General features: G+C 54.5%; 1 protein-coding gene across 2 annotated transcripts in view; it reads left to right on the top strand.

The window, feature by feature from the left end:
* The first annotated feature begins 3,938 nt into the window (after window positions 1-3,938).
* Cntn2 (contactin 2) overlaps window positions 3,939-10,731 on the top strand; it is a 31,544-nt gene continuing 24,751 nt past the window's right edge. The window contains exons 1-2 of one of the 2 annotated variants that reach the window (XM_047521248.1): window positions 3,939-4,132; window positions 4,600-4,726. The gene's annotated coding sequence lies outside the window, so the exon portion shown is untranslated. The remainder of the gene's footprint in view (window positions 4,133-4,599; window positions 4,727-10,731) is intronic. The other variant, XM_047521247.1, reaches the window with a different exon arrangement.

Below are 10,731 nucleotides of genomic sequence, written 5' to 3'. Positions count from 1 at the left end.
TATCAAGGTGACAATTCACAAAGTATTTTTAAAAATCATAGGTCAGGCACAGTATCTACATGGCATATTATAGAGCCATGGAAAGGAATGAAATACAGGTGACACTGTGCATCAACTCCAAAAACACACTGGGTGCAAGAACCCCCACACAAAAGTCACCTACTAAATGACCCCATGACTGAATTTCATATAAGAAATATCCAGAATTGTCTGGGTGCTGTCACACACATCTGTAATCCCAGCAGCTAGAGGGGCTGAGGCAGGAGGATCCCAAGTTCAAAGCCAGCCTCAACAACTTAAGGAGGCTCTAATAACTCAGTGAGACCCTGTCTCTAAATAAAATACAAAAAGGGCTGGGGATGTGACTCAGTGGTTGAGTGCCCCTGAATTCAATCCCTGTACCAAAAAATATTTTTTTTAAATAAAATAAAAATCATGTGTTTAATCCACATATCTCACTGCCATCCTAAGAGTAGGCTTATTCCCATTACACTAGTGAAGAAATGGATTCTCAGAGCAATTAAGAGTCATCAATGGCCTGCCCCTTGTCATTCAGGTAGAAGCAACAGAGTGGTGCAGACCGTTCTCCAACCATTGCATCAGGCTCATGGGAACACACCCTGATTTTGCAGAAGCGGGTGCTGAATCCAAAGAGGCCAAGAGGGAGGCACCAACATTTATTGAGCACCTATTATGCTGGATTCTTCACATGTGATTCAAAGCTCACACCAACTTAGTGAGGTGTGTGTCTTTATCCCCATTGTCTGGATGAGGAGGGAAGCAGTTTGTCTGTGACCACAGAGCAGGACTGGGTGGCTAACCACCACCTCACTCTTCCCTGTACTGCAGATGGACAGTCCCTTGCTACATGAGGCTGCTTCCAAAGTGTGCATAGGCACTTTGAAGACAGACCACATCCTCTGGCTCTTGAATCCCCTCCTGCTGCTCCATCAACACTCACCCCCTAGGAGCTCTGAAGAGTGTAGAGTTCAAAACCAGACACAGCAACGCAGGTGGCTGGAGAAGCCAGGGAAAGAGATGTGCAGACTGGGACAAGCCTGGAAGGAGATCACAAAGCCACCAGCACCCGGGGATTATGGCAGGATGTCTACCTACCCCACTTGTTCCTTGGGACTGGGAGTCCTCTAGACTCCATTGCTATTGATCTGGTGAAGCCGCCACAGGGAGAAGCAGATGGTCTGGGAAGGGTTGGGTGGTCCTCAAAATGCCTTCTGATCTTCCCCTGGGGAAACAACATGTTTACAGGCAAAATAGTGGTCCATTTTATTAGCCACCTGATCACCTTCAGCTGGTCTTTCTTTGCCCTCTTTGGGAGTCCCTGGAGACTCAATGTGGAGCTCGGGTGTCCCAGCTCTGGACAACATGGAGTTGGACTGATTCTCCACAGAGAAGATTGCCCCTGATGGTCAGTCACACTGAGGATTCCAGGCTCTGGCAGTCACCAAAAAAGAGAAAACCAGCTCATTTCCTACTCCCTGCCCCCCAGAAGAGTGACCGTGGGCATCTGGCATCCACAGCACAGAGTTAAGCCAGGAGACTGGAGCTGACCCCTGGGCACTGCCGCCTCACTTGTTCAGTGTTTACTTCGAGCACATTCCTGACTGGCACTGAACATCCTCTGTGGACCGAGGATAATCATCGTAAACACACACACCTCTTGGGTGCATGATTTAGGTAAAAAACTTACAAAGCTCCTCAGTTTGGGGAGATGCTCCAAACAGATCTTATTCCTGTCATTACCAAACTAATGACCCCACAAGCATAACCCAGGCTGGACCTCCAAGCACCCGCCCCAAGCTCTGAGAACAGGAGCGTCTCAGAGGCTGGCGCTGGAGATCCCCAGGACCCCTTGAGCTCATCTGGATCAAGCTCAGCTGAGCACTCCATACAAGTGAGAAGACAAAATTTGGGGAACTGTCTTTCCAAATTCAGGTCTAGTTTGGTAAATATTCTTGTTTTCACTTCCTGTACCTTTCAAAGTGCACCTAGGGTGGGGCAGGCTCCTTGCATGGGGCGCTGAGTCTTTGAGACCAGAGCTACTGGTGCTAATAGTCCTCCCCAGGGACCCAGCCTCCAGCACGAGGGCAGCACCTGTCCTAAAATAGTCACAAAGACAGCTGTCTCAGACTAAAGCCATCCTTGCAAGCATTTCCTGACCCTTGGCTCCAGGGCCAGCCAATCCCGCAGCCCATCCACCCGACAGCAGCAGACATCATGCCCTGCGTGGACAAGGACCGCTCCTGCCTCTTTCTGCTGGGACAGACCTGGCAGAGCCTCGGCAGGGCGAGGCTGACTTTGGAGGCTACAGGGGCAAGGCTCACCTCAGGAGCTCAGGACAAGCATGATGGTCCCCAGAAAGACAGACAGGACCATGTGGGCAGGGGCAGGAAGGGGAAGGACATCATGGAAGGGGGTTGATGTGCCTGTCCTCCTGCGGTAGCACTGTAAGTTATCCAAAAACCATCACTAGCAAAACCAGCGCTCTCCCCAGCAGGAGCAAAGACGGAGCTCGCAGGTTGCACAAGCCCCAGGGGGAGGAGCTGAAGGGAGCGAGGGGCACACGAGGGAGCTGAGCGGGCATCTGAGCCCCAGAGGCTGGGCTGCAGAGCCCCCCCACTCCTTCTCCTCCCCAAGTCCTCTCACTCCTGCCCAGTCCCTCAGGTCCCGGGCCACTCAAGAAGACACAGAGCCATGTTCCACACTTGACAGGTATGGCATTTAAAACTCCGAGGCTGGCCAGCCCTGCCAGCTGTTGCAGCATCTGGACCCCTCATCAGTCTTGCTGTGTGAACTGGACAGCAGGCAGACCAGAGGGGGGTGAGACAACAGTGACAGCCTGACAAGGACTGACTGCTGCTGCAGATGGCTGGTCCCTCTGCCACCAGGCCCCAGCCTTCCTGGGCACACCCCCACATGACGGGAGCTGGACAGAAGAGATGCATCACTGACCAGGGTGAGCACCTAGAATCTCAGACCCGGCAGGGACCTTGGCCATCTTTAACTCCTTCGGGTTGCCAACGAGGCTCAGAGAAGGCAAGGCACTCAGCCAAACACACACAGCCAATCAGTAGCAGAGTCCACAGTACCATTGAGACATCCAAGACCCTACTCACATCCAAGACCCTACTCCAGTGAGCTTTTCGTGACATCACACTGCTGGGTGAGTGAAAATGGACTTGGATCCACATGTACTGATGTGCCAAGGTGACCAAGATCAATCAATTAGGTAGTTAAAAAATATTTTGCAAATCATGATTTATTGTGCCACCCCATCTTCATAAAATAATACTAGTGATCCAGATAACCATACACATGAAAATTTGAGGCAGGTTCTCAAATTTGTTAAGGGTGGCAGTTAAGGGACTTGCACTACCTATTTTTAAATTTTCTTTAAGATTTGGATATTTTTATAAAAAGCCTGTGTTACTTCAGAGCAAGGGAAGCCTCAGAGATGAGCACCGTGTGGGTAGGGCATCAGAGGCAGCCCCTCTTTCTCTGGTGCCACACAGCAGACGGGGCATTTCTGATTTGGATCTTTCCCTCTGGGGGAAATCCAGGAGTTTGAGCTCCGTGTGTCTCCAGGGTTGGAGGAGCAAGGGCCTCTTTCTTTGTCCCTCCTGCCTCGCCCTGTCCGGCCCCTTCAGCTCTGATGGGGAGAGGGGGGCAGGCAAGCCAGACATCACCGGCCCGCGAGGGGCTGCCCATGCATTATGGAAGACGGGCGCTCGGCTTGCTCCCTGGTCCTTAAATGACAGCAAATGAGGTAAAGCCAGGAGGGTGGGGACGGAAGGGGGCGGGAGGGGGGCAGAGGAAGCCATCTCCAGGGCCCCGAGCGTTGGCTGAGGACCGGAGCCAGCCAGTGAGCGGAGCCTGGGGGAGGGAGGAGCACATCTTGATGCAGAGATGCTGCAGTGGCTCCGGCGCGCACACACACACGCGCCCTCACCCGCCACCGCCGCCACCGCCGCGGCCGCCGCCGCACCAGGACAGCGAGCGGCTGAGGCCGGCAGGGGCCGAGGGGAGCCGGCCGAGGGGCTGGCGGCAGGGCCGGCCGGCTCGCCGACCCGGGCAGCGTCCGCCTGCCCCAGCCAACACCCTTGCTCCACTCCAGGTAGGTGCCCACCGCTTTTGTCTGCTGCAGCCCAGGGGCTTCCCCGGGCAGGGGCTCCGTGCTCCGCGCTCAACCCCGCTGAATATGCCCCTTGTAACTTGGAAGGGGACAGGGACACCCGCCGGCTGGGCCAGTCTTGACTTCTCAGCGCCGCTCCACGGTGGCCAAGGCAGAGGTTCTCCTCCGCCCTGTCTACGTGGGTGGCATCCTTCAGGGGCCTGGCAGGCCAAGCCTGCCCAGGATGCTGGACCGCAAGAGTGAGTCCAGGAATTTGAGCTGGGCTGCGGGCAGCAGCAAGTCCAACCAACAGAAAGGGCAGTGGCTCTGGGCCTGCCCGGGACCCCTGATCGAGTGTCGTCCTGGTCCTAAGGCCAGGCGCCAGGCTCTGGCCTGCCCTTAGAAGCCCCCCGGATGGAACTGAGCCTGGGTTCCCAGATTCGAGGTCACCCGGGGGGCTGCCTCTACAGGGTGACCTCTTTGCAAAGTCTTGCTTCAGTTGGACAGAGGGGGAGACTGTGGAAGAGAGGAGACAGTGGAGAGCACAAGTTTGGGAAAAGACCTGCCCAGGAGTGGGGACTCGGAGGAGAAACCGAGGCAAGTCACATCCCAAGGGTGAGCGTGAGGAACGATCGCGACTGCAATTCCGTTTCTTCCCCTCCCCCCTCCTCAACCTTGTCTTCTCCTCAGATCCCTCCCCCTCATTCTGGCTGGTGGGAAGGAAAGACTTGCTGGAAGTTTGGCTTTCCAGGGGATTCTGAAAATAGGGGACTCCCTCGGTCCTGGACCGTGGGCTTACATAATGAACCAGAGGTGGGAAAGCAGACCCAACCTGTGAGTGTCCAGAACTAAGTCTTGTCCTCTTCCCCAAGAGGGGCTGCCCACTCTGGGAAGCCAGGGGTACCATGAGGCAGTGCCAGTGGAAAGCGCTTCAGAGGAGGCAACCTGCAGCCCTGGACCATCCCACCAGGGGAGCCCCGCCCACATCCTGGGGGGAGAAGCTGTCAATCAAGTTGTCTAGAGGTTTGGGAATCCACTGTGACCAGCAAGGAGTGGGCTGTGCATGCCATGGCCCCAGCCCTGGGTTGGGGCATCTTTTCCCTTGGCCCAGGAAGAACAGATGAGTAGCCTGGTCCACCCCTGAGCCCCTGAGCGTAGTCTCAGCTTCCTTTAACAAGGCTCTGCCCAGAGGGCCCCTCAGTCCAAGGAGCCTCTTGAGTCTCTGCCACCTTATCCCCAGGCTAACTCAAAGAGACTGGACCAGCTGCTAGAGACAAGGGCAGCAAAGAGTGGGCCACCTGTCGGAGAGGCTAAGATGGCCCTGGCTCCTGGGGGTAGGGCGGCGCAATGACCCGGAAGTCAGAACAGGTGGCCTCTCTCCTGGCCTCAGCAGAGGGAATTCTGCCCTCAGAGGCATTATGTCCAAGCACCTCCCCAAGGTGCCCACCCCTTACTCCCTTTCTAGCCAGGTTCAGCCGGGACAACTTACAAGTGTTCGGCCACAAGATCAAAGTCCTGCCTAAGGTCCTATGGGAGTCCTTAGCCAGTGACAGAGTCAGGAGCTGAGACAGACAGAGGCCCTTGAATTGATGGTATCAAAGTCCCCCAAGTCGCCTGCCTCCTATAGAAACTGCTGTTCTTCTCAAGCTCTTGATGAGCATCCAGGGTCGCAGAGGTGCTTCCTGAGGAGAAGGGGCTGGGGACAGAGGGGCACTCTCTTTCTTCCCACCGGGCAGCTCCCCCTTGCAGCGCCTTCCCTGGGTGCAGAAGCTCCTCCGGTTTCAGCCCTCAGCCTCCCCTGCCAGATTCTACTCCTTACGCAATTCCCCTCCGGCATCTCCTCTGCCAGCAGTTGTTCAAATGGGGACACATGTGGAAGGGGCTCCGTGCAACTGCGTTCAATGGGACGGTTGACCAAGCTTACTCCACAGGGGCGGGTACAGACAAACGAGTACCCCAAGGTAGCCTCTCTCCTCTGACCCCATCAGCAACACAGTTCAGGGTGGGTTTGGAGGATGCAAACCACCAGAACCTTTTCAAGCCAAATGTTGATGAGAAAGTGGATTTCAAAGACAATCTTCAACCTGGGTGTGGGTGGTATTTATATTTGGGGAGGAATTCCTAGGACAGAGCCAGGGGGTAGGGGAAAAAAGGGATGGTTTATCAATACACAAAAGAGCCAGAGCAAAGAATAAGGCAGTGAAGCAGAGGGATTTAAGTTAGACTGCAGGAGATACTGCCTGAGCAGAAAGATGGGCCAGGGGCAATCTCCTTTCAGATGGCTCTGAAGATGGTCTGAAGAACTGGGGTGTGGTCCAGAGTTGGAGACAGTCTTGCCTGGGGGGGGCGGTGAAGTGACCCAGTAAGTCTCTACCAGCCTCAGGTCACCCTCTTTCAAATGGCAAATGGTGGTTATGATTCAGGACTCTTTAAGACAGACTGCCTTTCATTTTCTCCTGCACGCTGGCCACTTCCCAGGTTCTAGGAGGACCACAACCCCTAATCCAAGCCCCCAGGGGCTGGTTGCTAACCTGGACCATTCTTGGGACTTGTGTGTCCTCTGGACCCTGATTTTACCATCCTGGAGTGAAGAGGTCCTTTCTTTGGCTTAATGATGAGTCCCTGCTACAAAATTAGCCCATGTTTCTTTGTTTACCAAAGAGGTTGCAAACAAAAGCAAGCATGCGTAACGTCCTCACCACAGACCTGAGCCTCTTCCACCCCAGGATGCTAGGATCCAAATGCATGCATGTCCTCCTCTGAGGACATGTTCAGTCCCCCACTTAGAGGGGTGAGCCAGCCCTCCCCATCACGTGGGGCACCCTCCAGGTGAGACCTTCTGGGTCTCCTCCAGCTGGAGTCCACATCCTCTCAGTGGCTGCCAACCTCAAGGACCACAGGGTTCCCCCACCTTGCGTCCTGCAGTGGAGGGGAGTTTCCTGCTCTGTGCACCCCAAGTTTCTGCCCTACACCAGCCTAACGGAAACTGGCTGGGAAATGGGGGAGTCTCCCCTCAGCAGAGATGGGGATATATGCAGAAATTGTTCTACAAGTGCATGAGGGACTTTTAAATTTTTTTCCTGATTCAGTTTTTTTGGAAACAAATTCAAACTACTGTTCTTATTCCTGGTACCTCAGAGAGGGATCCTTCTGGGGCCGGGGTGGAGCTCAGTGGTAGACACTTGTCTAGCATGTGTGAGTCCTCAGGTTCCACCCCCTGCCCACAAACAGAAGGGGGATTCCTGTTTTCAAAGCCTGACTCACTGCCCACACCACACGGAGCAAGGCAGGCAGGTAGGAGACTGCAGGTGTAGGGGTGGCTTGCTCCTGGTCCCAAGCTTCCTCTCCTGGGAGGACATAGTCTTCCCCTTCCTGTCCACTGGAGAGGGCGGGCACAGAAGGATCAGAAACCTTAGGCTTCAGACCAAGGACCAGACTGCCCCACGCCCAGTGCTGAAAGTTCAGACAAATCCATGTGCCTGGGAGTCACAGTGTCCCAGAAGGCACATCAACACTGGGACTGGGACCTCAGGGAATCAGCTGCAAACACAAAACTAAGGACCAGAAGGGAGAGAACACACACTCCTCTGTCCCCCGTCTGGGGCTGAGGCAGTCCCTATTCCACCCATATCTGATCTACGAGCACAGGGCACCATAGAGACCTCCTGACCTTGGCCCTTCCCTGCTAGCTGCTGCCCAGCCTGGCATGCTGAGCACCCTGGCAGCCCCCACCAGGCCCCCATAGAGCCCTGTCCTTCCAGAGGGGCATGCAGATGATGGAGACCTTCCTGGAGGAGGATTGTGCTGTCCCAGGTGGCAATTCCCATCCTAGGCAGGGGACCTTCAGTCTCCCAAGGCTGGGGTCTTGGAGAAGGAGGATCTGCTTGGGAGGACTTGAGTGTGTCCCAGCCACATCCCTCCAGTGCACATGGTGCCAGGGTATCTCTACCTTGGAGTGTCCTTGTGCCCTAATCTGAGGTGGCTGCTGGTGCTCACCTGGGTCCACTATACCTGTGGGATTAAGAGGAGGCAGGCACCTGCCCAGGAGAGGGTGGGCTTGTCAGTGTCCTCACACAGGAGGAAAGCCTGGAAGCTGTGGCTCTTTGAGTCTGACTGTAGAAATGAGTTCTAGAGGGTTCTCAGAATACCTGATCTTTCCCGAGTACTCACAATGGGTCACAGGTGTGGCTCTGAGCGCTTCAGAGTCCCTGGGCTGAATCCTTCCCTCTCCTCCCCATTTTGCAGATGGAAGACTGAGGCTTAGAGAGGAAAATAAAAAAGATAATAACCCCAGCTATATAGTTACACTAGGATTATACTAGGCACCAGACCAGTTGACTCAACTGCTGCCTGCCCTGTTAACTCCCGTGCGCTGCAGGGTGGAGGCTGAGGAGGGGTCCCTAGGGTGCCTACAATAGTCTGAAGGCTGACAATGATCAGTCTCTGCCCTCAACTGGGCTCTAAACTCCCCCTTTTCCTATGCCACCCATTCAAAAGTAGCCACATCCCTTTGTGCTCCAGTCTCTATTATCTGGGGCAAGAAGAGATGGATCAAGGGCCAGGAGGGGGGTATCCAAAAGCAGCATTTGGGGGAGTTATCTGTCATTTTTGCTTGCTCTGTTCAGGGGTCCTTAGCCCAGGAAACCCTGTTGTGTGCTAGAGACCAGCTCACAGCCTTCTGTCCCCCAGCTGTTTCCAGGCCCTTTGTTTCCTGGGCTCAGAACTTCAGCCAGCTCCCCCTGGTGCCCTTGAACCCCCAAGAGGCCCATTCCCCATACACTGGTCCCTCATAGGACCAGCCCCCAAGTGACAGCCTGTGCCCGCCTGTGCCAGCCTGTGCCTGCACCCCTGCACCAGGGCAGCTGGCCTGGGCAAGAGTCCACTGACTCAGTGTTGGCAAGGCCAGCTCCAGGCCTGGCATAGCTCCACTCCAGCCTTGCTCTTGATAGAAAGGCCTCCTCCATCCTGGGCATTCTAGAATATGTCATAGGGCAGATGATGTGGGGACTCATCCTGTGGACTCAGGAGCCCTGATGGCTGCTCTCAGTTGATCAGGAGCTCCATGAAGGCCATGTCTTTAATATGGTCTGCCCTGTGCAGAGCATAGTGCCTAGCACATGGTGAAGAAGCTGGCATGGGAAGGCATGCAGGGCAAAGCTGGGTGCCAGTCTCCTCACCCTCAGGGAGGCAATGAACTCCAATCTTCAGCCGAGATTCTGTGTGTGTGTGTGTTTGTGTGTTTGTGTGTTTGTGTGTGTTTTCATTTAGCCAAGACCTTGGCCCACAGTGGAGCTCAATATTTATCTGATGCGGCTGACAGGTGTCTAGTGCTCCCCAGGGGCAACCCCAGGACCTCCTAGATCCCATTCATATCTTCTCTAAGGGGACTCAGGTCTTGGGTTAGGGAGGTGGCTGATAAGTCCAGATGAAGCTGAAGTTGAAGGTGGACTGGAAATGGATTATCCATGATCTACAGTAACTACCTGTGGTAGCAGAGACCACAGGTAATTCTGAGCACTGCAGGGTGGAGACGATCATGGACATCCCCTGTGCTATGCTCTGGCAAATTCAGGGTAAGTGCCTGCAGCCCAAACTCCTCCTAGGCCAGCTCCAGCCCCGCCCTGAGCTCCCAGGACTGGCAAGCTGACAAAGGGTGGGAGCAAACGATGATCGAGCACCTTCTCTGTGCCAGATGCCAGCCCGTGGCTCACCAATGCCAAGGGGGTGATTTTCAAACTCTCTGAAGAGGTTTTCTGCAAGGGAACCTCCTGGGAAAGTCCAGTAGATGAAGCACATACTAGTGGAGATGTTCTTGCAGGAGTGGGGAAGGGGTCCTGCACCCCAGCAGGTCTCCGTCTCTCTCCACTGTGGCCTGAGGCTTCCTGGCAGCTTGAGAGGCACTGCAGGGCTCTCTGCAGATCAGCTCTGTGAAGTGCATGGTATCATCTCCACTTTGCAGATGAGCATGCTGAGACTCCAAGAGTGGGGATCACTTGTCCAAGCTCACAGAGCTATTAAGAGATGAAGTCAGTACTACCAACTCCTGTCCATTAGATTCCAGACCCTGGAAGGTTCCATACTGCCCCAATGACTCCCTATTCTGAGGGTAATTCCCTGTATCTTCATAACGTCCTGGGACATACTTTTGAGACTTCCCCATGACCAGACACCTGCCAGCCCTAGAGACTTGAGTGCACATGTGTGCACCAGTGTGTGCCAGTTTGCCCTGGGATTACTCCTGAAGAGCATAAAGACCTGTCAGTCTGGTCAGATACACATCCACCCTGACATATAACAGATTGACTGTTATATGAGTGTGCGCATATGTGTCGCTGGCTCCTGGAGACATGTAAGCACAGTTGTTCTCCATCAGTTAAATGTGACACACAGTAACACCTATTATGGGCTGGGTGCTTTGCTAGACTCAGTGATACCAAGATGAGCATGATGTAGTCTCTCTCCTTGGGGAGTGTGCAACCCTCTAATGGCTCCATAGGCGGGACAGCAAGGCGTCAAGGTCAGAACTGAATTCTAACTCTGCAGACATCTTGGGGGCTTCCTAGCAAGAATGAGATGGGCACAGGTTCTGGTAGGAGGAGGTG

This window comes from Sciurus carolinensis, chromosome 12 (assembly GCF_902686445.1).
Source record: "Sciurus carolinensis chromosome 12, mSciCar1.2, whole genome shotgun sequence".
In the NCBI taxonomy this organism is placed as follows: domain Eukaryota; kingdom Metazoa; phylum Chordata; class Mammalia; order Rodentia; family Sciuridae; genus Sciurus; species Sciurus carolinensis.
Note: the sequence above shows the minus strand (reverse complement) of the source record. Positions and strands in the feature narration are given on the sequence as shown.